Raw genomic sequence first — 26,426 nt, forward strand, 5'->3', positions numbered from 1 at the left:
TCTTCATACGACAAACCCCTCATCTCTGGAATCAATTTAGTGAATCTCCTCTGAACTGCCTCCAATGCCTCTAAATCTTTCCTCAAATAAGGGGATCAAAACTGCGCACAATACTCCAGGTGCAGCCTCACCAATGCCTTGTATAATTGCAACAATACTTCCTTACCTTTATACTCCATTCCTTTAGGTATAAATGCCAACATTCCATTCAAATCCCTCTGCGTTGCAGCTTTCTGCAGTCTTTCTCCATTAAATAGCATTCAGCTCCTTTATTCTCCCCATCAAAGTTATGAGCAAATAGAAGGTGGGAAGAAGAAAAGGGAGACACTGTGGTAGAGTGACGGACAGTGTAGATGACAATTTTTGGATTAAGTATTGAGTTCAACAATTTTAGATTAACCTGTGCCTCCATTTTGTTTTGAGCTTTTTTTGCTGGTTTGGTTTATTTTCTCTCTTGTTTCTATGGTAATCCCAGTAAATTGCATTTGGACATTTGCTATGATGCCATTCACACCTCATCTCGACATATTTTGTTTCTTTACTTGACCCATTACCGTTCCCTTTGACTTTTGTACCATGAACACTTTTGTCATTTAATCTCTCCTGTCCTCTACCTCATCACAGATCTTCCCACTTCACTTGCACGATTCTGTGCTGTTCAGCTCATTACATGTGCATCCGTAAAGAGCTCGCCAATTCTCATGGCATGGGCAGGCAGAAAGTTGCCTTCCCTGCTGTTACCTCATGGGGTTGAAGGTTTGGGCACCATATGTAATGGGCACCCGGACAGCCTGTCACTCTCCAGATTCTCTACATCACAGTGTGGCCCAGAGCAGACAACGTGTGGCCCCGTGCTTCAGTGGAATCTCTCTGCAGCGCCTCCTCCAGGCTATTCAGGAAAGATGGGAGGTACTGTTTCCCGGGGATGGCAGCAGGAGGTCCTTCTGTCTGATCACATCTGACTGAAGCTTGCAGGAGGTTAGCATCTATCGGACCTACAAAAGAACCTGCCACCATTGCAGGGAAAGGGTGAATGATCTTTTGCGTGAGGGTAAGTGGCACAGTGTATCCACTGCCAAGTGACACCCACAAGGCAGTGTAACTGTGGGAGTACACAGATGTCAGACAGGAGTTTGGGTTACAGGACTCAGCAGCAGATGGGACATGTGCACTGAATGTGTGGCAGCCACTTTATGAGTGTTCTATCAGTAGCAGGACATCATGTTTGTTAATCCTGCAGCTCATCAGTTGCAGGACATCCTGTTTATTAAGGGCAGTAGGGTAGCACAGTGGTTAGCACTGTTACCTCACAGCGCCAGGGACCCGGGTTCAACACCCGGCTTGGGTCACTGCCTGTGTGCAGTCTTCACGTTTTCCCCTTGACTACGTGGGTTTCCTCCCACAGTTTGAAAGATGTGCTGGCCATGCTAAATTCTCCCTCAATGTACCCGAACAGGCATCTGAGTGTGGCAACTAGGGGAATTTCACTGTAACTTCATTGCAGTGTTAATGTTAGCCTACTTGTGACAATAATAAATAAACATAAACATACTGGGGAGGGCTAGGATGCTGGCAAATGCGAGCATGTTCCTAAATTATCCGTTGGGATGACAATCAATCCTTCGGTTTCTGCAGGACAAGAACACAGGAGGGAGCAGACCGACACTCGAGGCGGCGTTCCGGACATTCGAGTCCTCATCCCTTTCGAGATGGAGGTCGCTGAGCTAGCCAGAGAGGAGCAGGACTGTGCCTGTACTGAAGGCAAGATTGGCCTTCCCCAGAAAGCCAGTCTGCAGTTGTCAGATACTCTCACAGCAACACTGCTTTAATAAGGGAACCTACATTCATCCTGGTGGGCGCACATTCTGGAGTAGGCTCAATCTGGCAACCACCTCAAAGACATGGTCCAGAGCCGACGATAGCAGAGGTCACTGACACTCGGGGAGGACTGCTGGAGAAACCCCTGCTCAGCCCTGACAAGAGGGGTTTGAGTGTAGGATTAAAGAAGGGTGTGTGCAGTTGACTTTGTGAGAGCCCTCATGGAGATTTCCTTGGCCTGCTCATCTCTTCATCAAGGGTTGCATTAGACTTTGCACAAAGGGTTTACAACCAAAGTGCATCGAACTGCGTTGAAGGAGCAGGGTCTTAGTCCATGAGGTGAGAGGGAGTAGAATGGATCTGTGTGCTGGACCATGCTGAGACTGTCAGGCTATCCACATGAAGCATCAGCAGCTTTAACAGGGCTCTGTATGGAGGGGTAACCTCAAGGGGCCAAATGCTATTCTCATGCTGCTCCTCCCTGTGGATTCATCTATCAGATTCTGTCTGAACGAGCTCTCTGCAAGGTCTACTCACCCCTCCATTGGGAGTAGGTGTGAGGGTGACATCAGTGCATCGCTGCCAAAGTAAGATTTGATATTTATTCCAAGTTGCCTTGCACATGGACTTTGTGAGAGCATGGGAAAAATCTCAATTCCACTTACAAGTGCCGTAGACCGTGGGAGAACAGATAGATGTGCAGGTTCTAATGTGCACATTTAGTGCCAGGGCTCTGTATATCAGCACCGTTTGGTGCATGCAAAGCATCGAACCATCAGCAGGGCAGACGTTAAGTTGTGCAATTTCAGCTGTCATAAATCAAGGTACATTAGAGCAAAATATAACGTCTATTACCAAAAAAAGAGCTGGAGCCTGCTAGCCAGCAGAGGGGAGAAAACCAAATAGTAAGCTGTCTCAGCAGCTCACTCTGCTTGGAATCTGCTCGATATCAGATTGTCACAGGCCTCTCTGCTGTATTGTACCCTAGCAATGGCCTCTGCATGTGCCTCTGTGGCATTCTGGTCCTCGACATGCCCCTTCACTGCCCTCACTGTTGAAGAAGACATCTTTGGTCCTCCAAATCTCCCTCAGCCAAGTCCTCAGCCCCTTTGTAGTGCAGGTTTATGCAGGGTGCAGCAGGCAATGATGATCCGGGACATTCTCTGTGATGAATATTGGAGAGCCCTAAGTGGTCCAAACATCTGGATTCCACCCTGAGTGAGCCTATCGTCTGCTCAGTCATGGAACATTGTGGAAGCGTGGGCGGCACGGTAGCACAGTGGTTAGCACTGCTGCTTCACAGCTCCAGGGACCTGGGTTCGATTCCCGGCTTGGGTCACTGTCTGTGTGGAGTTTGCACATTCTCCTTGTGTCTGCGTGGGTTTCCTCCGGGTGCTCCGGTTTCCTCCCACAGTCCAAAGATGTGCGGGTTAGGTTGATTGGCCAGGCTAAATTGCCCCTTAGAGTCCTGAAATGTGTAGGTTAGAGGGATTAGTGGGTAACTATGTAGGGATATGGGGCTAGGGCCTGGGTGGGATTGTGGTCGGTGCAGACTCGATGGGCCAAATGGCCTCTTTCTGTACTGTAGGGTTTCTATGACATTGTACCTCTCCTCCGCAGCAGTCTGCGGATGGCAAACTGGTGCATCAGCCAGGTTTTCTGGGGGTATCACTTGTCCCCAAGCAATTAGCCCTACAATCGTGAGGTCTGTTTAAAAACTTGTGGCACCTGGGAATGGTTCGGATTATAGAGAGTTTGCTGGGAGTTGGCCACTAACAGGATTTGTCTTCTGTGATTACCCTACACATTCAAAGAGTGGAAACCTTTCCTGTTGATGAATGCGACTGGTTGTTGCCAGGGAGTCTTCAAGGCCACACGTGTGTAGTCAATCGCCCGTTGGATTTGCGGGAAACCCATGATTGCTGTAAAACCCAACACTCTTGCAAGCCTGGCTTTCAGGAACCAGGCGGAGTTGGACAAATTGGCATGCTCTCCTGAAGAGGGCATTGCCACCTGCCAGGTCCACTTGTGCTGTTGTTGACTGGGAGATGCCACACAGGTCCTCAGTGGAGCCCTGGAAGGAGCCACTGGCAAAGAAGTTTGAGATGGCAGTGACTTTATGGGATTGCCTCCAAGTCCTGGTGGTCACAGATCCTTGAGGAGAAGCTGGAAGATACGAGTAACCAGATTCTGGGACATCCGGAGGTGCTTTCAGCATTGCCTTTCGCCCATTTGTAGATAGTTGCACCCATTGTCGGGCAAATGTTCACCATTGCACTGGCCCCCGGCCAGCATCCTGATCTTCCTGAGGGCCCACTGCCCCTTGCTGCTCGGGCTGTTACTCCTCCAGGCCCTGTGCCAACCTGTGCCTGTCCCTCCTCATCTTCATCTGGACAAGAGCAAGGGTTGCCTGGAGCTTGTTTCCTCTAGGCTTCAATGTTGTGAATGAATTGCAACAATAAATCTAGTGAGTATATTCTTTGCAGATTTACCTCCCTCACCGAGTCACTATGTCGTTGCTAAGACCTGTGCCTCGCCTCCATCTAGACATGGCATCCCCAACCCCCACCGCCCCCCCCCCCTTCCAAGTGAAGGACATCCTGAGGACAAGAGATGGCCATTTTGCCCATTCATACATGACTGTGCGTGGAAACATTGCTCTTTGACCGGGATCATGAGAGCCATGTGCAAGAAGCCTCCCTTGGACACTGTTCATCTTATTTCGATTTTGGTCTTGGGTGACTGTATGGAGTTTGCACATTCTCCCTGCGTCGGCGTGCATTTCCTTCGGGTGCTCTGGTTTCCTCCGACAATCCAAAGATGTTCAGGTTAGGAGGATTGGCCATGCTAAATTGCCCCCGAGTGTCTAAAGATGTGTAAATTAGGAGGATTTGTGGGGTAAATGGGTGGGATTACAGGGATAGGGCAGGGAGTAGGCTTGCGTAAGATGCTCTGTGGGAGAGTTGGTACAGACATGATGGGCCAAATGGCCTCCTTCTGCGCTTTCGGGATTCTATGATTTTTTTATTAGCCACGTGGTGCCTAATTGACTGCCAAATGGTATATTAGTCTCCCTCCCCTTCTCAGATTATCCCTCCACCCCCGACTCAACCCCGGGAGGCAATGAAATTAAAAGAAAAAGGATCTCTTGCACTCACTTGTGTCTGTCAATTGCAACATTTCTATTCAGCCACACAAATCCTTTCAAGTCCTTTCAAGTCAAAAAAAGGCAAGTATTTCTTTCTTGGAAGATGCAGTCTGCCGAAGGCTCGGAAAGGGAGGACATGAGGCATGTCACAGCTCAAGGAGGCTTGGGTCGAATCTCTGCTGCACAATTAGATTTCATGTTAAAAGCAAATTAAAGCGGATGCTGGAATCTGAAACCAAAAGGGAAAATGCTGGAAAATCTCAGCAGATCTGGCAGCATCTGTAAGGAGAGAAAAGAGCTGACGCTTGGAGTCCAGACGACCCTCTGTCAAAGCTCATGTTAAATGTGCTTCTCTTTGTGAAATTGCACTGAAGAGTCGATTTAAAGAGGAATCTTTCCGTATTGGGAGGGAGGTGGAACAGGCATTTTCACCTTCCCTTTTTTGCATTTCACCAACGAGAAAAGTAGATGTAATTACAGGAGGCTTTAAACAAGAAAATTCATTGCTTGCCCCTTGATGGTTCCGGGTGTACATAACCCTCCCCCCCAAGGACAAAGAAAGCCCCACTTATCGATTTCTTCCTCTGATGCTGAATGAGCCCTCTCGTGACTTTGGGCTGGGCAAGAAGGAAGTAAGGATTTACCAGTGCCGATCAGGATGTCAGACAAGGACGTGTTGTGGTCTGGTTTGCCGTGTGACCGTGAGCAAATGCCCTGGGCTCCCTGAATTTGCAGGATTACCATTTGCCAGCGCTAACTTGCCACATTCTCGGAAGAAAGGATGGGCGAGGGAAATGACACAGCATTCTGGTGAAATGATCGCAATTAGTTTCAAGCTGTAATTCAGCCCTGGAGTGCTGTTGACATTTAGAACCCGTTTAAAACGCCTGGATTGTAATTTCCATAGAAAAAGCTCGCAATTAAATCTTCATCACTTTTTGAAAATATTTTTAAAAATGAAACAAGAGATCTCCAAAGGGTTAGTAAGAACTTTGCTGAGTGACTTACAGATGAGATGACTGAGGAATCGCTCGCTATTAAGGCTGTGATTGGGCACTCTGGCTAACCCTTAAGGCGAATACTCATAGAATCATAGAATTCTACAGTGCAGCAGGAGGCCATTCGGCCCATCGACCACAATCCCACCCGGGCCCCATTCCCGCAATCCCGCACTTCCACCCCGCTAATCCCCCTGATACTGGGGTTAATTTATAGCATTATAGAATTCCTACAGTGTAGCAGGAGGCCATTCGGCCCATCGAGTCTGCACCGACCACATTCCCATCCAGGCCCCATTCACGCAATCCGGCACATCCACCCCGCTAATCCCCTGACACTATGGCTAATTTTTGAATTATAGAATCCCTTCAGTGCAGAAGGGGGCCATTCGGCCCAATGAGTCTGCACCGACCACAATCCCACCCATCCCCATGACCTCACATATTTACCCTGTTAATCCCTCTGATACTAAGGGGCAATTCAGCACTTAACGCGCACATCTTGGGAGTGTGGGAGGAAACCGGAGCACCCGGAGGAAACCCTCGCAGACACGGGGAGAACGTGCAAACTCCATACAGTCACCTGAGATAGGAATTGAACCCAGGTCCCTGGCGCTGTGAGGCAGCAGTGCTAACCACTGTGCCACTGTGCTGCAATTTATTATGGTCAATCAACCGAACCCACACATCTTTGGACTGTGGGAGGAAACCCTCACTTGGAGGGTTTTGTTTCAGAATTTTAATATGACCTCCTCATATCTCTGCATTAGGATTCTCTTCACCTGACTGGCTGCATTTAGAAGTTGGGACACCATTGTGAGGTTTAATTTTAAAATGGCAATCGATTTTTCCCCCCATTCTGACAGATTAGTGAATGGAACATGAGGGCTAATTTAATTGATCAACCTCAGTGACATGACTGTATTGGATGCCTCAGTGATGACTTTATCCTCACTGCCTAAAAAAAGATTATACATTTTCTAAAGTTTATTTATTAGTGTCACAAGTAGGCTTACATTAACACTGCAATGAAGTTACTGTGAAAATCCCCTAGTCGCCTGTTCGGGTACACTAAGGGAGCATGTATTTTGGACTGTGGGAGGAAACCAACACAGACATGGGGAGAACATGCAGACTTGGCACAGACAGTGACCCAAGCCAGGAATCAAACCTGGATCCCTGGTGCTGTGAGGCAGCAGTGCTAGCCACCGTGCCTCCCCTCATCTCATCATTAATTGTTGCTTAAATATATGGCAACACCGTTGGAACTATAAGACAGACATAGGAGCAGAATTAAGCCACTCAGCCCATCGAGTCCGCTCCGCCATTCAGTCATGGCTGATATTTATCTCATCTCCATTCTCCTGCCTTTTCCCCATATCCCCTGATCCCCTTATTAATCAAGAACCTTTAATATAATTGGAAAGTAATACTTGGCAATACCAAGCAGAATTATGTAAAATGCTTGTGTGTGAAATTTGGGTTGCGGCAACTTTTACTTCCTCTTATTAACAATGTATACATTTGCAAATTTACATTGAATGACTTTAACAAATAGTGATGTAACTCATATATAACTGCCGCTGGCAAATTGTAATAATTTTAAATTGTGCATGATTAGTGAAAAGCAGGCAGTTTCTTGGGTCAATTGCAGATGTTATCAGCTACCGCAGTGTATTTTGAAAGCTGACTAGGAGTAGAAAACGACCTTTGTCCACGAGAGGTGAGCAAAGCTGTGATCTTAGCCAGAGCAGCGCTGCTTTTGGCATATCAACATTCTCCATCTACCCTTCAACTCGCAGCGTGCATATAGATCAAGGAGGTGTGCCGGGCATGACATCAGCAGCACAGGCAACAAATCAGCCCGCCACATGGGCGGTAGCAATTCACAAGTGCCTGCAGGCATTCCAGAACTGGCCAGTTAAACAGAGGTTCGAAGCCAAAAAGCAGCCTGTAGTACAGAGTGCTTTAAAACACACACACAGGGACTAACTGAAAGGACACTGGAGGCGCCACAATGAGAGGGGCTCGTTAAGAGTTGGCCCGACTTTTGGTGGATTAATGTACACAATGGGACAGAGAAATCACCTATCACATCCAATTCACAAGTGCAGACCAGTGGAAAGGTAAGAGATGCTTCTTTTTTTTTAGCTTGTTATTTGTAGCGACGTGGAACATGCACACACACAAGGCTATTATAATTGTAATGTGACGTTGATATTATTTACAAAATGTACTGCATTCTGTCAACTGGGTCTTAGCTAAAGTACTTTAGAAAAGAACCAGGCGCATGATTCTGCCTGCTGTACCATCCTGATAACGCGGTACTTTCACTGAAGTTTTGCTCTGAGCCCGGTTCCCGCTGTCATTTCAACCATGCTGCAGCTGTCAAACGGGGGACAACAAGGCTATTCCTTTTATTCTCTCTGAGATAGTCAAGAGATTTTCGTCATCAGCATTTTGGAGATTTTTGACGAGTGTTTGGAGGGACAAGGATATATTGTTCTTGCTCTGACCAGTTGAACGGCAGTGTCACTGTATGGTGCCGGGCTGGAGAGGTGCAGAAGTCCCTGTCCCCTTGAACTCCCACTCTAGGCAAAGCCATGCAACCTTTATCAAGTGAGGCTTTCCCACTGAGATTGGTGCAATTCTGGCGCTCCGTGTTCTGCCGCTTTGGTATTGCCAAATATTACTTTCCAATTATATCCAAGGTACTGCCACTTTCTATATGGTGAAGGGAAAGAAACAAAATTTGAGTTCAGAACAATTGTCTGCTTCTTGTCTTTAACCGAGACACCTTTTTAAAATAAAATTATGCGATTCTGTGGGTCCCTCAGACAATTAAATTGTGGACCTATTTTCACAGTAACTTCATTGCAGCGTGTTAATGTAAGCCTACTTGTGACACCAATAAATACACTTTAAACTTAGTAAGTGCACAGCCTGGTCGGTGGTCGATGAATGCGGCACTTCCAAGAGTTGAGTGTGGCGAGTTGCGTATGTCATGTAAAGGGGGGATAAATGCTTTTCTCACCTCCCCCGATGAAAAAAAAACCCCTGCGTGAATAACAACTGTGGTTAATTACTAGTTCCAACCACCCGGACAGTGTGTCCGAGTATCGCTGTTAACAGCCAGTCAAGTGTTCTTGTACTTGACTTTGCTACTTAAACAGAAAGCACTTAATCCCGTTACCAGTAGGTGCCTGCTTCTCCTTACTGATGCTTCTCCACCCCCCCCCCCCCCCTTGATAACAGAAGGCAAACTGACTGCAGCCACTCATATATATTGAGAGGTTTAAGCAAACAGATAGATTGGGTTTAAAACTGCTGGGACAGACGGTGTAGAAAAATGCTGAAATGGTCTCTTTGAACCGAGTAGCTGGAGGTTGATAATACTTTTTGAACCGTCTGTAGCAGACTGATGTGAAGTGCCTTGTCTCTGTCAGATTCTGGCTTGTGGAGTGTATTTGCGAGCATTGATCATTCAGTAATTATTATCCTGGGCAAAAATAAGTAAATAAAAGCAGCCTTTCAGCCCAAGCATCACTACAGATTCTAAAGCACAGGTTGAATTTATACACTTAACATTTGTGACAATGTTCTTTCAGGCAAGTAAGATGATGCTGAATAAACAACCAGCATCATGTATCGAATGGTTCTAAAAATCATGGATTGCTTTGAATGTTCTTTTTAAAATAAGACACAGTGAGATTTAGATATGAGGGAATGACCTGCCTTAGTGGTCAGATAGTTAACTGTATCTCTTTGGATGTCTGCAATGCAGTACCAGGCTTTGAAGGGTTAAGTGACATCTGATAGTCCCAGGATTATTAAAGTTAGTGTGAAATAATAGATTGTGATTCTTCCGATGTACTGATTCAGAGTAACTGATATCTTTTTCTTGAACGTCATGATGCATCAAGGACAAATAATGTGTGCATCAGCTGTCATCAATTAAACCAAAATCCAAAGGCATTCTTTCCCGTAAGTTAGAAGGGAGTTGCTTTCTGTGGTGTGCCAGGACGAATCCAAATTTCAAGCCCTGCTATACTCTGACCTAGCTCAACTCAGTTTGGCTGCAACAAGTGGCCCTGGTCTTGCAGGGCTAAGGAAGAAGGGGGGAAGTCATCTGTGAATCTAGCCGCTGATCACTGCCCGATGAGCCTTTCATGTGAGCAAAATGTTTCCAACGACATGTACAGGCTCGCTTGTGAGGCATTCTCTGTCACCTAGCTAGATGTGACTTGTCTATATTCACTGAACAAGACTGGCACAGTGGTTAGCACTGCTGCCTCACAGCACCAGGGACCTGAGTTCGATTCCTGGCTTGGGTCACTGTCTGCGTGGAGTTTGCACATTCTCCCCTGTGTCTGCGTGGATTTTCTGTGGGTGCTCCGGTTTTCTCCCACAGTCCAAAGATGTGCAGCTGAGGTGCATTGGCCATGCTAAATTCTCCCTCGCTGTACCCAGACAGGCGCCGGAGTGTGGCGACAAGGGGATTTTCACAGTAACTTCATTACTGTGAATGTAAGCCTACATGTGACTAATAAATAAACTTTAAAAAAAGACGGGACATATGATGATGCGCAGAGAGAAATTCGTACCTCTGGAATTGTACCTCAGTAACAGCCCACAGGAAAAAAAAAGGGACTGCAAGCTTCTAACAAAAGAAACTGTATTAAAATACAATTTTTAAAAAGTGACAATGTGCTGTTATTTTCTTACTTCAGTCGAGTCAGGATAACAAATTTAAATTGGCCAAATGTCTCTCTCTTTATGATGTGGTCTGAATCCCTTTAAGCTAAACCAATCTGGTTACTCACTGTTGGGTCACAATTGTTTTCTATGTACTTATTCCTCCTGCAAAAGAGGAAAAAGATATATATTTTTTAATATTGTCCAATGACATTGTAATTTTTATGGGAATGACACTCCGAGATTACCCAGTGCAGTGTTACCCAAGGTTCTTATCAGGAATATTCTGCTCGAGCACATAGCTGCTGGTTAAATGATACTGCCCGAAATGGCAACATAATCTTGGAAAACATATTCAAGGATCCCATAAAGTAATTGAGCCCAAATATAGGAACGTCTTTCTGTGGAGGAGACGATTTTTAAAGGAAAGGCAGAAATTTACCAAGTAGCCATGTTTTATGAGTGCAGGATGGAAGGTACATTGTTTTTCCTGAGCTGTCACGAATTCAGTGTAACCTTTTGCCCTTAGATTAGGCAACAGGTGAGAAAAGTGTAGTCATTTATAGTGACTCCACTGAAAATGTTTTTATAGCTTGTTGGGTTTGTCAACTGTTTGACAGTCACTCTCCGAACCAATTGACATCCAAAATATCCTTCTCAGCCAGAAATGTCTGGATTGTCTATGTGGAACTCCAGAGCTGATCTGTCATACTTGACAATTGGATGGAAAAATTCTTTCCTTTTGTCTCCCAATACACTTTCAACAACCGATGGCCTCTATTTTAATGGCACTTAAGGCCACTCATATATGACCCTCCCAGGTGAAAAAGCTTTAACCCTTTCACAGCACAGTGGTTAGCATGACCGCCTCTCAACGCAAGGGACCCAGGTTCGATTTCGGCCTTGGGCGACTGTCTGTGTGGAGTTTGCACGTTCCTCCCACAGTCCCAAAGATGTGTAGGTTAGGTGGATTGGCCGTGCTAAATGAGTGGGGTTACAGGGATGGGGTACTGGCTAAGATAGTCTGTCAGAGAGTTGGTGCAGACTCAATGGGCTGAATGGCCTCCTTCTGCACTGCAGTGATTCTATGATGTTTGGTTTGATTTAAACCCAATACCAACTCACTGTGTCTCAATTCTCTTTATCTTAATTTCCACCTCCTGTCACCCATCTCCTCTTCACCCACCATTTATTTTATTCTAAGAAAGTTGTCGATTAATAAATGTTCCACAGTTCCAAATGCTTATTTAATTAGCAACAAGCAGAAGAAAAAGAATTGCATTTTTCCTCTACTGTACTGCCTGCAATGGGGCTGGACAGCGATGCAAACTAAAGCATGCTTATAGAATCCCGACAGTGCAAAAGGAGGCCATTCGGCCCATCAAGTCTGCACTGAAGCAGGTCCTATCCCCATAATCCCATGTATGTACCCTAGCTAGTCCCTCTGACACTCAGGGGCAATTTCGCATGGCCAATCAACCTAAACCACACATCGTTGGAGAGTTGAGGAAACCAGAGCACCCGGAGGAAACCACGTAGACACGGGGAGAATGTGCAAATTCCACACAGACAATGACCCAAGGCCGGAGTTGAACCCGGGTCCCTGGCACCGTGAGGCAGCAGTGCTAACCACTGTGCCACCGTGCCGCCCACAATGCTTGGGCATTAAGGCTTATTGACAATTTTAAGCCACAAGTTCAATTTCTGTCCCCCTGCCCTGACAACTCTGCCAGCTTCTCCTTGCCCATCTATTGCATGTGATTGTTTGCGCCAGTCCAACTGCCACCTCACCCTCCATTCTCTGCACCAGAAAAAATGGTGATGGCAGGTCCATTAAAAATGGATGGGAAGGGTGGCCCGAACCGCATCCTCAACCTTTTTAGGCCTTTGTGCCTCATTGTGGATATGGGCTTTGCTGAATCTCAGGAAACAGTAGCGGTTAATGGATGTTTTTTCTGGCTGAAGGAAAGTTTGTAGTGGAGTTCCCCAGGGATCAGTGTTGGAATCCTTACTTTTCCTAATGTATATTAATAACCTAAACCTTGGTGTATAGAGAACAATTGAATGATACAAATCATGGAATTATTGTGAGCTGTGAGGAAGACAGTGTAGAACTTCAAAGGTGTATCGACATGATGTTCATTGCAGAGAGATGTGAAGTGATTCATTTTGGGAGGAAGAACATGAAGAGATAATACAACATAAAGGGTGCGACTCTAAAGGGGACATAGAAGCAGAAGGATCTGGGTGGCACACTGCGGCTTCACAGCGCCAGGCACCTGGGTTCGATTCTGGCCTTGGGTGACTCACTGTGTGGAGTTCGCAAGTTCTCCCCATGTCTCCATGGGTTTCCTCCGGGTGCTCTGGTTTCCTCCTACAGTCCAAAGATGTAAAGTAATGTTTATTTATTAGTCACAAGTAAGGCTTACATTAACACTGCAATGAAGTTACTGTGAAATTCCCCGAGTCTCCACACTCTGGCGCCTGTTCGGATCAATGCACCTAACCAGCATGTCTTTCAGAATGTGGGAAGAAACCGGAGCAGCCGGAGGAAACCCTCACAGACACAGGTAGAACGTGCAAACTCCACACAGACAGTGACTCAAGCCAGGAATCGAACCTGGGTCCCTGGCACTGTAAAGCAGCAGTGCTAACCACTGTGCTACCGTGCCGTGCAGGTTAGGTGGATGGCTATGCTAAATTGCCCTTAGTATCCCAAGATGTACAAATTAGGTGGATTAGCCATGATAAATGCGTGGGTTTATGAGGATAGAGTGGGGGGGGGGGATGGACCTGGGTAGGGTGCATTTCGGAGAGTCAGTGCAGATTCAATGGGCCAAATGGCCTCCTTCTGCATATTAGGGATGCTATGAGTGCATATGTGCATAAATAATTGAAGTTGGCAGACAGGTTGAGAGAGCAGTTAATAAAGCATATACTGTTTCCTGGGCTTTATTAATTGGGCCGAGTGTACAAGAACAAGGAAGTTATTTTGAACTAGAGTCATAGAGGTTTACAGCATGGAAACAGGCCCTTTGGCCCAACTTGTCCATGCTACCCTTTTTTTTAAACTACTAAGCTAGTCCCAATTGCCCGCAATTGGCCCATATCCCTCTATACCCATTTTACCCATGTAACTGTCTAAATGCTTTTTCATAGAATCCCAACAGTACAGAAGGAGGCCATTTGGCCCATCGAGTCTGTCCTGACTGCAATCCCACCCAGGCCCTATAACTAGTTTGGCTTTAGGTGGAGTTTTGTCCCGTTCTGGGCGCCACACTTTAGGAAGGATGTGAAGGCATTAGAGGGAGTGCAAAAAAGATTAATGGATTCCAGGGATGAGGAACTTCAGTTAAGAAGATAGATTGTAGAGTTAGGGTTGTTTCCTTGGAGAAAAGAAAGTTGAGAAGAGATTTGACAGAGGTTGGGGTTATCATGAGGTGTCAGTAGATAGGGAGAAACCATTCCCACTCACGAAAGGGTCAAGAAGGAGAGGACAAAGATTTAAAGTATTTAGTAAAATTAACAAAAGTGAAATGAGGACAACTGTTTTTATGCAGCGAGTGGTTAGGGTTTGGGATTCACTGTCTGAGAGTGTGGTGGAGGCATTCAAAAGGGAAGCAGACTGTTATCTGAAAAGGAAGAATGTGCAGAGTTACGGGGGGAAGACAGGGGAATGGCAGGCGGTGAGTTGCTCTTTTGATGAGCCCGTACAGACACGGTGGACCCGAATGGCTGCCTTCTGCACAGTAACAATTCTGCAATTTTTATTTTGATTGGTTAATCATCTCTTCTGGTGTGGAAGCAGCTGTCAACAGGCATTAGGGCCTGGGTTGTCCACTTCTTCAGTGGCAAGCATCCGTCTGCTGATGGACGTCCTCCAGGAAGTAGGCTAGGTGGGCTCGGAAATGGGCGGCACGGGGTGGCACAGTGGTTAGCACTGCTGCCTCACAGCGCCAGGGACCTGGGTTCGATTCCCGGCTTGGGTCACTGTCTGTGTGAAGTTTGCACGTTCTTCCCGTGTCTGCGTGCGTTTCCCCCGGGTGTTCTGGTTTCCCTCCCACAGTCCGAAAGAAAGACGTGCTGGCCATGCTAAATTCTCCCTCAAGTGTACCCGAACAGATGCCAGTGTGTGGCGGCTGGGGAATTTACACAGTGACTTCATTGCAGTGTTAATGTAAGCCTGCTTGTGGCACTAATCAAATAAACTTTAAAAAATTTAGGTTGACAATGAGGTCAACACAGCAGTTAGAACTCCTGCCCCACCACAAAGAGGAGAATTGAACTCAAAGTGACTTGTATTCCTTTCGAGTGACACAAATAATCTGCAGGTATGGGGTCTCAAATCTGGCTTTTTAAAAACTGGAGCAGTCCTAATTTTTAGAATGTGCCATGCGTCAATTTTAATTGAGTAAAATAAAAAATCTTAACTTCCCTGGACAGTTCTGCTACTTGTTGAGATGGTTCAATGTGGCGCCAGACTAGTTACCCACTTTGCTGATTATTTGGCGGTCTATTCCCAAGTGACATTTCGCCCGGGCTTGGCCCGAACCGCTTGTGGCAGAAACCGCCCCACCTGAAATCCCAAGATTGCCATCTCTGAGACATTGGACCTGCCGTAATAGCTCTGGGAGTTGCAGAGTACTTTCTGATCAAAAGGCTGCTTTGTTATATCTGTTCTTTTGCCTCTTGTGTAGATTTCATACCTTCAAATTACAATCAACAGTTTAATCCAAGGAACCTAGGAATTTTCCACAATACAAAGACCAAACTTCCTTGAATAAAGATTAGTTTTCTGTACTTTGCTTAGACAGGTTATATAAATTCCCTCAATTGCTGACAGTGTTTATGTCATGTCAGTACATGTACACATAATGCAGGAGTCAAAAAAGAAATCTCTGTAAATAATAAGAAATGCTCTAGAGTTCAATTTGCAAAATTCATGACCTATGCATGTGTATGATTTACATGAACATGAAGGTTTGTATTTCTGCATTTACAGATTCCCTGTCCAAGAGATGTTTGTATATTACCCAACATGTCTCTTTTAATTTCATGCCTTGATCTATCTTTGCTTGATCCATTTCTTTTCCCCCTCTACATGCTTTGCCTTGAGGCAGGTTTACTCACATATCTTTCTGCTACTGTTCGTACGGCCTTCAACTGCCTCTGTGTTGCCTGTCCAGTCTTGTGGATGGGCAATAATTGTCTCAGGTTAAGTAGTGCAAAGAGAAAAGTCCTCGTCTTCTATTCCTCCTGTAAACTCTGTACCTGCATTGCAACTTTCATCCTACATCCTGGTCACTTTGCAGCAGAAGTGTCCTGTTTGACCCTGACCTGACCTTCCTTGCTTATCTCCTTCTATCTCGATCGCCTTACTCCCACTCCTCAGCTTCTACTTCATATGTTCACGGTGGCACAGTGGTTAGCACTGCTGCCTCACAGCTCTCGGGACCTTGTTTCGATTCCGGCCTTGTGTGACTGTGTGGAGTTTGCATGTTCTCCCCGTGTCTGCATGGGTTTCCTCCGGGTGCTCTGGGTTTCCTCCCACAGTCCAAAGATGTGCAGGTTAGGTGAATTGGCCATGCTAAATTGCCCCTTATCATTCCAAGATGTGCAGGTTAGATGGGATTAACCATGGTAAATGTGTGGGATTACAGGGATAGGGTGGGGGAGAGGGCCTGGGTAAAATACTCTTGTCCGAGAATCAGTGCAGATTCAATGGGCCAAATGGCCTCTTCCGCACTGTAGGGATTCTGTGATTCAAGTCACTTTTTAGTGTTCTCCAATGCTTCCACCCCTACATCTGCACCCGTGTTGAACTCTCCACTCCTCTGACCCTGGCTTCTTCGTGAATTCCCTGTTTTGCACGCCTCATCATTAGAAGCTGTGCCTTCAGAGTGGTCTAGGTCTTACACACTGGAATTCCCGCTCTGGACAACTCTGCCTCCTGAAACCACCATCCAAACCCCCTCTGCTTCTTCAACCCCTCTACGTCACAAAACCTCTCTGCCACCTCTTATCTGCTTCACGTACTCTCTTTAAAAACTACAGTTCCGGCCAACATTTGCGTTGCCTCTCTAGATATCCCCTCCTTCGCGTAAAGTTTATTTATTAATCACAAGTAAGACTTAACACTGCAATGAAGTTACTGTGAAATTCCCTTAGTCGCCACACTCCGGCGCCTGTTCAGGTCAATGCACCCTAACCAGCATGTCTTTCGGACTGTGGGAGGAAACCAGAGCACCCGGAGGAAACCCACGCAGACACAGGGAGAATGTGCAAACTCCACACAGACAGTGACCCAAGCTGGGAATCGAACCCAGGTCCCTGGTGCTGTGAGGCAGCAGTGCTAACCACTGTGCCACCATGCCACCCGTGTACCATTTAAGTGTTCATTTTCCCTTCTTAAGGCACCAGGAGCTTAATTTTTAACATTAAAGGTTAAATATAATAAATATAAATTTTTATCATGCTTAACAAAGTAAACAATCCACAACACAACGGCAATCACGACAGTATGTGTTTGAACTCTTGCTGTTGCTTTGCGAGTTCAGCGGTTGTTACTTTTTTTGAGCATTTGATGTTGGAATATAGAATGATTCATCAGCTCAGTTTTGTGCTGCAGATGAGATCATGCACGTTATCCTTTTCTCTTGCATGTGACCTCTAGTGGCAGCCCTGTTCACTGCCGTAAGTGTCCTTTCGATGAGAGAGAATGATGGGGCACCTTGTCACAAGCAACAAGGGGGTGGGGGGCAGCACAAGCAAAGTCAACTCAAAGCATGAGGTTTTGAGACGATGGCAAGGAAACAGTGGAAACATTCATCGGGTGAATCAGTATCTGAGAGGAGGAAAGGCAGACAGTCAACGTTTTGTGTGCGTAAGAACAGAAAAATAAATTCCAAGTAGGCTCGTAAATAAATTAGATAAATACAGAACGGATCATCAGTGGAATGTTGCCCCAGTCAAGTTATAGAAGCAAGTCTTGAGACAGTAAAGAAATCTAATATGTGGAAAAGAGTTGAGGAAATGGGAGGTCTGAAGATGGAAAGCCTGAGGTCTTGATATCAGAAAACATGCAGCTCTCATGTAGCTCTCATTGACGAGAGAAGAGAGAGTTCACTCAGGATAAAACATTGCAGCGTTGGCATATACAAAATATATCATCAGTTTTAATAGCTGCCACTGATAAGATGGTCCACTATAAATAATATATCATTTGAAATGGATTCTTATGCTGAGACATCTTACTGCTGCATGAAAGGACAGGGGCGGCACGGTGGCACAGTGGTTAGCACTGCTGCCTCACAGAGCCAGGGACCCGGGTTCGATTCCCGGCTTGGGTCACTGTCTGTGTGGAATTTGCACATTCTCCCCGTTTCTGTGTGGGTTTCCTCTGCGTGCCCCGGTTTCCTCTCTCAGTCCAAAGATGTGCAGGTTAGGTAGATAGGCCATGATAAATTGTGCTTTAGTGTCAGGGGGACTAGCTAGGGTAAATGCATGAGGTTATAGGGATAAAGCGTGGGTGGGATTGCGGTCCGTGCAGACTTGATGGGTTGAATGACCTCCTTCTGCACTGTAGGATTCTATGATTTCTAGGATACCTCATCAATGGCTGGGGAGGGGGAAAGTGGGTGGAGGAAGGTGGCCAGTTGAAACTTCCCTACTAACATGCATAATCCATCGTTGCTACCAACAAGTAAACATCAGATGGAGATTCTCAGTAATTTAGGAACATAGAACATAGAACATTACAGCGCAGTAAAGGCCCTTCAGCCCTCGATGTTGCGCCGACCAGTGAAACCAATCTAAAACCCATCTAACCTACACTATTCCAATATCATCCATATGTTTATCCAATGACCATTTAAATGCCCTTAATGTTGGCGAGTCCACTACTGTTGCAGGCAGGGCATTCCACGCTCTTACTACTCTCTGAGTAAAGAACCTACCTCTGACCTCTGTCCTATATCTATCACCCCTCAATTTAAAGCTATGTCCCCTCGTGCTAGCCATCGCCATCTGAGGAAAAAGGCTCTCACTGTCCACCCTATCTAATCCTCTGATCATCTTGTATGCCTCTATTAAGTCACCTCTTAACCTTCTTCTCTCTAACAAAAACAGCCTCAAGTCCCTCAGCCTTTCCTCATAAGACCTTCCCACCATACCAGGCAACATTCTGGTAAATCTCCTCTGCACCCTTTCCAATGCTTCCACATCCTTCCTATAATGCGGCGACCAGAACTGTACGCAATACTCCAAGAGCGGCCGCACCAGAGTTTTGTACAGCTGCAACATGACCTCATGGCTCCAAAACTCAATCCCTCTACCAATAATGCTAACACACCGTACGCCTTCTTAACAACCCTATCAAACTGGGTGCCAACTTTCAGGGATCTATGCACATGGACACCGAGATCTCTCTGCTCATCCACACTGCTAAGTATCTTACCATTAGCCCAGTACTCTGTATTCCTGTTACTCTTTCCAAAGTGAATCACCTCACACTTTTCCGCATTAAACTCCATTTGCCACCTCTCAGCCCAGCTCTGCAGCTTACCTATGTCCCGCTGTAACCTGCAACATCCTTCCACACTGTCCACAACTCCTCCGACTTTAGTCTCATCCGCAAATTTACTAACCCATTCTTCTACGCCCTCATCCAGGTCATTTATAAAAATGACAAACAGCAGTGGCCCCAAAACATAGAACATAGAACATTACAGTGCAGTTGGCCCTCGATGTTGCGCCGACCAGTGAAACCAATCTAAAGCCCATCTAACCTACACTATTCCAATATCATCCATATGTTTATCCAATGACCTTTAAATGCCCTTAATGTTGACGAGTCCACTACTGTTGCAGGCAGATCCTTGCGGTACACCATGAGTAACTGAACTCCAGGATGAACATTTCCCATCAACCACTACCCTCTGTCATCTTACAGCTAGCCAATTTCTGATCCAAACCGCAAAATCACCCTCAATCCCATGCCTCCATATCTTCTGCCGTGAGTAACCTTATCAAACGCTTTACTGAAATCCATATACACCACATCAACTGCTTTACCCTCATCCACCTCTTTGGTCACCTTCTCAAAGAATTCAATAAGGTTTGTGAGGCACGACCTACCCTTCACAAAACCGTGTTGACTATCCCTAATCAAATTATTCCTTTCTAGATGCTTATAAATCCTATCTCTTGTAATCCTTTCCAAAACTTTGCCCACAACAGAAGTAAGGCTTGCTGGTCTATAATTACCAGGGTTGTCTCTACTCCCCTTCTTGAACAAGGGGACAACATTTGCTATCCTCCAGTCTTCTGGCACTATTCCTGTAGACAATGACGATATAAAGATCTAAGCCAAAGACTCTGCAGTCTCCCCCCTAGCCTCCCAGAGAATCCTAGGATAAATCCCATCCGGCCCAGGGGACTTATCTATTTTCACACTTTCCAGAATTGCTAACACCTCTTCCTTATGAACCTCAATCCCATCTAGTCTAATAGCCTGTATCTCAGTATTCTCCTTGACAACATTGTCTTTTTCCTGTGTGAATACTGACGAAAAAATATTCATTTAGCGCCTCTCCTATCTCTTCGGACTCCACGCACAACTTCCCACTACTGTCCTTGACTGGCCCTAATCTTACTCTAGTCATTCTTTTATTCCTGACATACCGATAGAAAGCTTTAGGGTTTTCCTTGATCCTACCTGCCAAAGACTTCTCATGTCTCCTGGCTCTTCTTAGCTCTCTCTTTAGGTCCTTCCTGGCTAACTTGTAACTCTCAAGTGCCCTAACTGAGCCTTCACGTCTCATCTTTACATAATTATCTATATGGATAATTAAATACTGATACGGTAAATATGCCTCTTCCCATGCTTCCTATCTTTTGCAATGCTGGAGCACAAGGTGCAGGAACTGCTGGTTGGGCTCTACAGCACCCAGTGTTCGGAGGCGGCCTTGTTGCTGGAAAGAGGCCTTGTTGCTATGCCATGAACTCTGCATGTGGCATCTGACCTCGCTGACAACCAGTAAAAGCCATAAGATCATGAGCACTTCCCGCTGACTCGGCAAAGCAGCCAGCATAATTAAAGACCACACACACCCCGGACATACTCTCTTCCACCTTCTTCCGTCGGGAAAAAGTCTGAGGACACGTACCAACCAACTCAAGAACAGCTTCTGCCATCAGACTTTTGAATAGACCTACCTCACATTAAGTTGATCTTTCTCTACACCCTAGCTATGACTGTAACACTACATTCTGTACTCTCTCATTTCCTTCTCTATGAAAGGTGTGCTTTATCTGTATAGCGCACAAGAAACAATACTTTTCACTGTATGTTAATACCTGTGACAATAATAAATCAAATTAATTTCACACAGTACCTCAGTCCAACTGAACTCTTTCTCCCATGACGTCAGACTCCATGGACTTGTCCAGATTGCCTTGGCCCCAGGCTGAACCACCTCCCTATGGGAGGCTGGGTAATTTACCTCACAAATATTAATAACTGAGTGTTTGTAATTAAGACCAGAAGTGAGGGGGAGGGCACCCTCAGTCAGGGTGGAAGTTTCATCTTTTTGGAAAACTGCCCCCAAGTTAAGGGAGAGAGGAATCAGAAAGCATAGGCCATATTTCTCTCTCTCTCTCTCTCTCTCTCACACACACATACACTTTGACCAGGTTCACTTACTGATTATCAGTTCCATCGTGATCTGACAATATCTCATGGTGACAGAGTCCTATTAATGAGGTTGAAATAGAATCAAGGATCAGGACTAATTTCCTGTTTGCACCACTTTGCAATAAATCAAACCATGTAAAGAGAAGCTTCACGATGTGTCATGAAGAAGTGAATTATTGGATGTTCTGAGTGATATGGCCGAGTTTCAGTCTTTGGACTGTGCTGATTGATATGGCAGATGGATCATAGTAGGGAAGTTTCAACTGGCCAAAATGCTCTGGGTTACGGCAGAGAAAATGCCCAAAGGGCTACTTGCCTTCTGCACCCCTCCCCCTCCCCCAGCCCCCCACTTGGGAATCTTAGGAATTCTCTACCCCAGAGGGTTGTGGGGGCTCAATCATTGAGTTTATACAAGACAGCTTTTTGACGTTGCTAGATATTGCAGATATGAAGGGATATGGGGATAGTGCAGAAAGATGACGTTGAATGTATTCAAGAGGCGGCTGGATATAGCGAATGGAATCAAAGGTTACGGGGAGAAAGCAGGATTAGGCTATTGAGTTAGACGATCAGTCATGATCGTGATGAATGCGGAGCAGACTCGAAGGACTGAATGGCCTCCTCCTGCTCCTATCTTCTATGTTTGAAGTAGAAAGTCAGTTGAATGGCAGAGGAAGCTGGCGAGGCTGAAAGGCCAAATGCTCCTCTTCCTTTCTATGTTCCCTTACTAAAAGTTCTTCAATGATTGGTACATGGAGCAAATGTGTGTATATCTGAGGAAGGCTCGGATAGGCTCACTATTCATAGACTTCTGTCTTCCATTGCCAGTGTGGATCTGTTTGCTTTTCCTAGCATTCTGAGCCGTTGATTCAAACTTCAAAAAAAAGCACAAGAGGGCAAACAAGCATTTTTCTGATTTTGAAAAACACCAGACAATCTTAAAGAAATCATTTGACATTTAAGATGGGCAATTGCCTTTCACCAAAATATAAACCATATAAATATATATATGTAACCAAAGAATCAAGAGCTTGTCAACTTCTCTCCAGTTTTTTTTAAAGTTTAAAAGTTTTTATTTATTAGTCACAAGTAGGCTTACATTAACACTGCAATGAAGTTACTGTGAAAATCCCCTAGTTGCCACACTCTGGCACCTGTTCGGGTACACTGAGGGAGAATTTAGCATGGCCAATGCATCAAAGCAGCACGTCTTTCGGACTGTGGGAGGAAAGTGGAGCACCCGGAGGAAACCCACGCTGACACGTGGGAGAATGTGCAAACTCCGCACAATGGCCCAAGCCGGGAATCGAATCCAGGTCCCTGCTGCTGTGAGGCAGCAGTGCTAACCACTGTGCCACCGTGCCGCCCTGTTAGCCATCTTAAAATGTTAAAGATCATTTTTGATTTACCGACCAGAAAACTAAGAAGATAATTTTAACGTAACCTGCCCACAGCAAGGGGGTGGAGGTTGTTCAGGTCAGATGCCTGGTTTACTGCCCGCCCCATGTGGATGAAATTCCACCCTGAAAGTAAGTAACTAGCAGAGATGGTGGGGGGAATAGTTTAAGGAGTAAATAAAAGTCAAACGGCATCTTCCTAAAGTTTCCTGTACTGCATCGCTGACTGCAGTTGTGAATCCTATATGCTGATTCCAAAATTGGACATGATCATGGTGTAAGGTCAGTGCTTTCAGAGGAACAGGTAGCAATATTCACTTACACTGTGCCTATACTGCAATTATGTTACCTTGTGTGTAAGGTGGTGTTATAATGATATAAAGGCACCAAGCATTCATAAGGGAATGGGTAAACGTTTTGTGGGTTCATTTATTTGGACAGGAACATGGGAACATCTATACAAAAGTAGAAAGCTTGGTGACATATCAGCAGCAAAGCTATGTACTTGGCTTAAAAACAAAAGTGAAAGTAAAACTGGATAACGTGACACATTTCCTTTATACTGATGTGGGGCTGCAATCCCTTACACACATACTACAACATCCCCTTCCTTTTCAGAGGTATTTCCACTTCTTCCAAAGAAGCATAACTATTTACAATACATGTTTAGTTACTATTACTTAAGGAGCTGATGAATTTATCAGTCTCTAAAGCAAAGCGGTAATCTGCTGGTAGGCCCGGATCTTGAAATGGCCTGGTGGTATCTTTAACTGCTCACGATGATCTGTGGGATTGTCATTCTTGGATGTTGCTCCTGGTTGCATTTGGGATCTTGTCTTTGATGCACTAGGACTTTGAGTAGCTGGAATGGGTTTGATTTGTCCTCGGTTATGATTCACCTAAGTGTCTTCCACACACTAAATTAAAGGACTAGCTCACAATCAGGTTAAACTTTCATACTCATTAATTAGAGTTCATGTCACATTGAAACCAACCACTTTGTCAGTAGATGCAGAGCTAACAGACTGAATTGTTGAACTGGTGATCATCTCCACTCCCATGCAAATGTTCCAGAAAGATGTGTTGAAACAAATTCAGATGATCTTGTATCCAAACAAATCTTTGTCACCTCGGCTGGTTGCCACGTACCTTTTGTGGGATCCTGGATGCGAACTTGTTTTCTTAACTCTGGCAATTCTGAGCCTGCATTTTTATCCTGCATGTTGGTCATTGTCTCTTACAGTTCTAAAAGTTGCTCTGCAGTTTCTGAGAGAGTAGAATGGGTAAGAGTAGGTAAATTGGTATGCACTGGTCTGCCAAACATGTGTGGTGCTGGTTATGGAATAGACATTGGGTCAGAGGGTTGATGCAGTTTGAATCATAGAATCCCTACAGTGCAGAAGGAGGCCATTCGGCCCATCAAGTTTGCACTGAACACAATCCCATCCAGGCCTTATTCCCATAACCCCACATATTTACCCTTCTAATCCTCCTAACACTAGAGTCAATTTAGCATGGCCAATCAACCTAACCCGTACATCTTTGGACTGTGGGAGGAAACCGGAGCACCCAGAGGAAACCCACACAGACACAGGGAGAACATGCAAACTCCACACAGACAGTGGCCCAAGACCGGAATTGAACCTGGGTCCCTGGCACGGTGAGGCAGCAGTGCTAACCACTTACTAACTCCCCAATAGTTGCACCTGATGGCATCACTCTCAAATATAACATTACAATGTTTGGATCTTGCTTGGTCTGTCTACATTTGAGATTGAAGGATTTCACTGTGTTAATTATTCATTCAGCAAGGCCATTGGATCTAAAGTAATGAGGAGAAGAAGTAGTTTGATTGATATTCCACTTCTCATATACATCCTGAAATGACTTACAATGAACTGTAGGCTGTTATCCATAACGATCTCTCCTAGCACATCAAATAAACTGAAAATACCATTTGGAATGTTTGTGACAATTGTGCTAGATATATTGTGCGGTTATCAAATAATGGAATAATTGGTAAAATAATTGACAATGAGGTCAGTGCCATCGACATGAACCAGATCAGAAATGATTTTGGATCAAGGATGAGTGGGAACTTCATGCGGATTCAATGGTCATTGTGCTAACTTGGTATATGCTTTTGGCATGCCGCACATTCCTCCATGATAACTTCAATGTCATTGTTCATACCCGGTCAATAGATTGTCTCCCTTGTGAGTTTTCTTGTCTGATCAGTGCCTATGTGTGAGTGATGAAGTTGTTAAAGAATATCAGATCCAGTCTAATGATTTGCCTGCCTTTAAAAATGATGTCCCAGGAGATGTTCATCCCAGGAAGGCCAAAATGGTGTCTCATGCTGGTGGATATGTTGAAGTGAAGCAGGCCATCCTGCGATGGCTGTTTCCCATTGCTTCTGTGGTGTACGATCTTTTGCTGTTTTTTCTTGTAGCTGCTGGCATTTGCTTGGTGCGTGTAGAAGGCCACACCTTCCACATGTCTTGCTGGGTTTGGATGTTCTAGCGAGTGCAACCCCAATTGTTGATGCACTTTAGGATCTATAAGTGTTGTCGACCTGATTGCTTTGTACTTATGTTCAGCCTTGAGTAGCTCTTCGATATTATAGGTTTTCGGCTTGTTCAACAGATCTTTCTGGAACACTTCCATGGGAGTGGAGATGATCACCAGTTCAACAATTCAGTCTGTTAGCTCTGCATCTATTGACAAAGTGGTTGGTTTCAATGTGACGTGAACTCTAATTAATGAGTATGAAAGTTTAACCTGATTTTGAGCTAGTCTTCTAATTTAGCCAGTATCTTTTGAGGATTCTTTAGCGTTTCTGCTGCTAATCCAGAAGTGTTCAACCTGTGTAGATCTTCATTTCCAATTGCCAGGTGAATTTAATGGCTTGCTTGTCTGCTCCAGACACTCCTGAATCAAGAAACCATAGCTTTGCACGCTGTGAATTCAGCGAGTAGATCGGCTGCATCCCAATTCAATTTGGGGAACTTTGTGAACATTTTGACAATGTCCTTTTGATTTGATTTGACTTTTTATTGTCACATGTATTCGTATACAGCAAAAAGTATTTTTTCTTGTGCTCTACACAGACAAAGCATACCATTTGGAGAGAAGGAAACGAGAGGATGCAGAATGTAATGCTACAGTCATAGTTAGAGTGTAAAAAAAGATCAACTTAGTGCGAGGTAGGTCCATCCAAAAGTCTGATGGCAGCAGGGAAGAAGCTGTTCTTGAGTCGGCTGGTATGTGACCTCAGACTTTTGTATCTTTTCCCCAAAGCATAAAGGTGGAAAAGAGAATGTCCGGGGTACGTGGGGTCCTTAATTATGTTGGCTGCCTTTCTGAGGCAGCGGGAAGTGTAGACAGAGTCAATGGATGGGAGGCTGGTTTGCATGATGGACTGGGCTACATTCACAACCCTTTGAAATTTCTTGTGGTCTTGGGCAGAGCAGGAGCCATACCAAGCTGTGATACAACTGGAAAGAATGCTTTCTATGGTGCATCTGTAAAAGTTGGTGAGTGTCTTGGCTAACATGCCAAATTTCCTTCGTCTTCTGAGAAAGTAGAGGCATGGGTGGGCATTCTTAACTATAGTGACGGCATTGGGGGAACCAGGACAGGTTATTGGTGATCTGGGTACCTAAAGAAAGAGATAT

General features: G+C 45.2%; 1 protein-coding gene across 2 annotated transcripts in view; it reads left to right on the top strand.

Annotated features, from left to right (window-relative positions):
• Positions 1–7,883: 7,883 nt before the first annotated feature.
• Positions 7,884–26,426, top strand: part of chrm3b (cholinergic receptor, muscarinic 3b) — a 240,596-nt gene continuing 222,053 nt past the window's right edge. Inside the window, exon 1 of one of the 2 annotated variants that reach the window (XM_078229606.1) lies at positions 7,884–8,090. The gene's annotated coding sequence lies outside the window, so the exon portion shown is untranslated. The remainder of the gene's footprint in view (positions 8,091–26,426) is intronic. The other variant, XM_078229605.1, reaches the window with a different exon arrangement.

Source organism: Mustelus asterias, chromosome 15 (assembly GCF_964213995.1).
Source record: "Mustelus asterias chromosome 15, sMusAst1.hap1.1, whole genome shotgun sequence".
Lineage (NCBI taxonomy): Eukaryota > Metazoa > Chordata > Chondrichthyes > Carcharhiniformes > Triakidae > Mustelus > Mustelus asterias.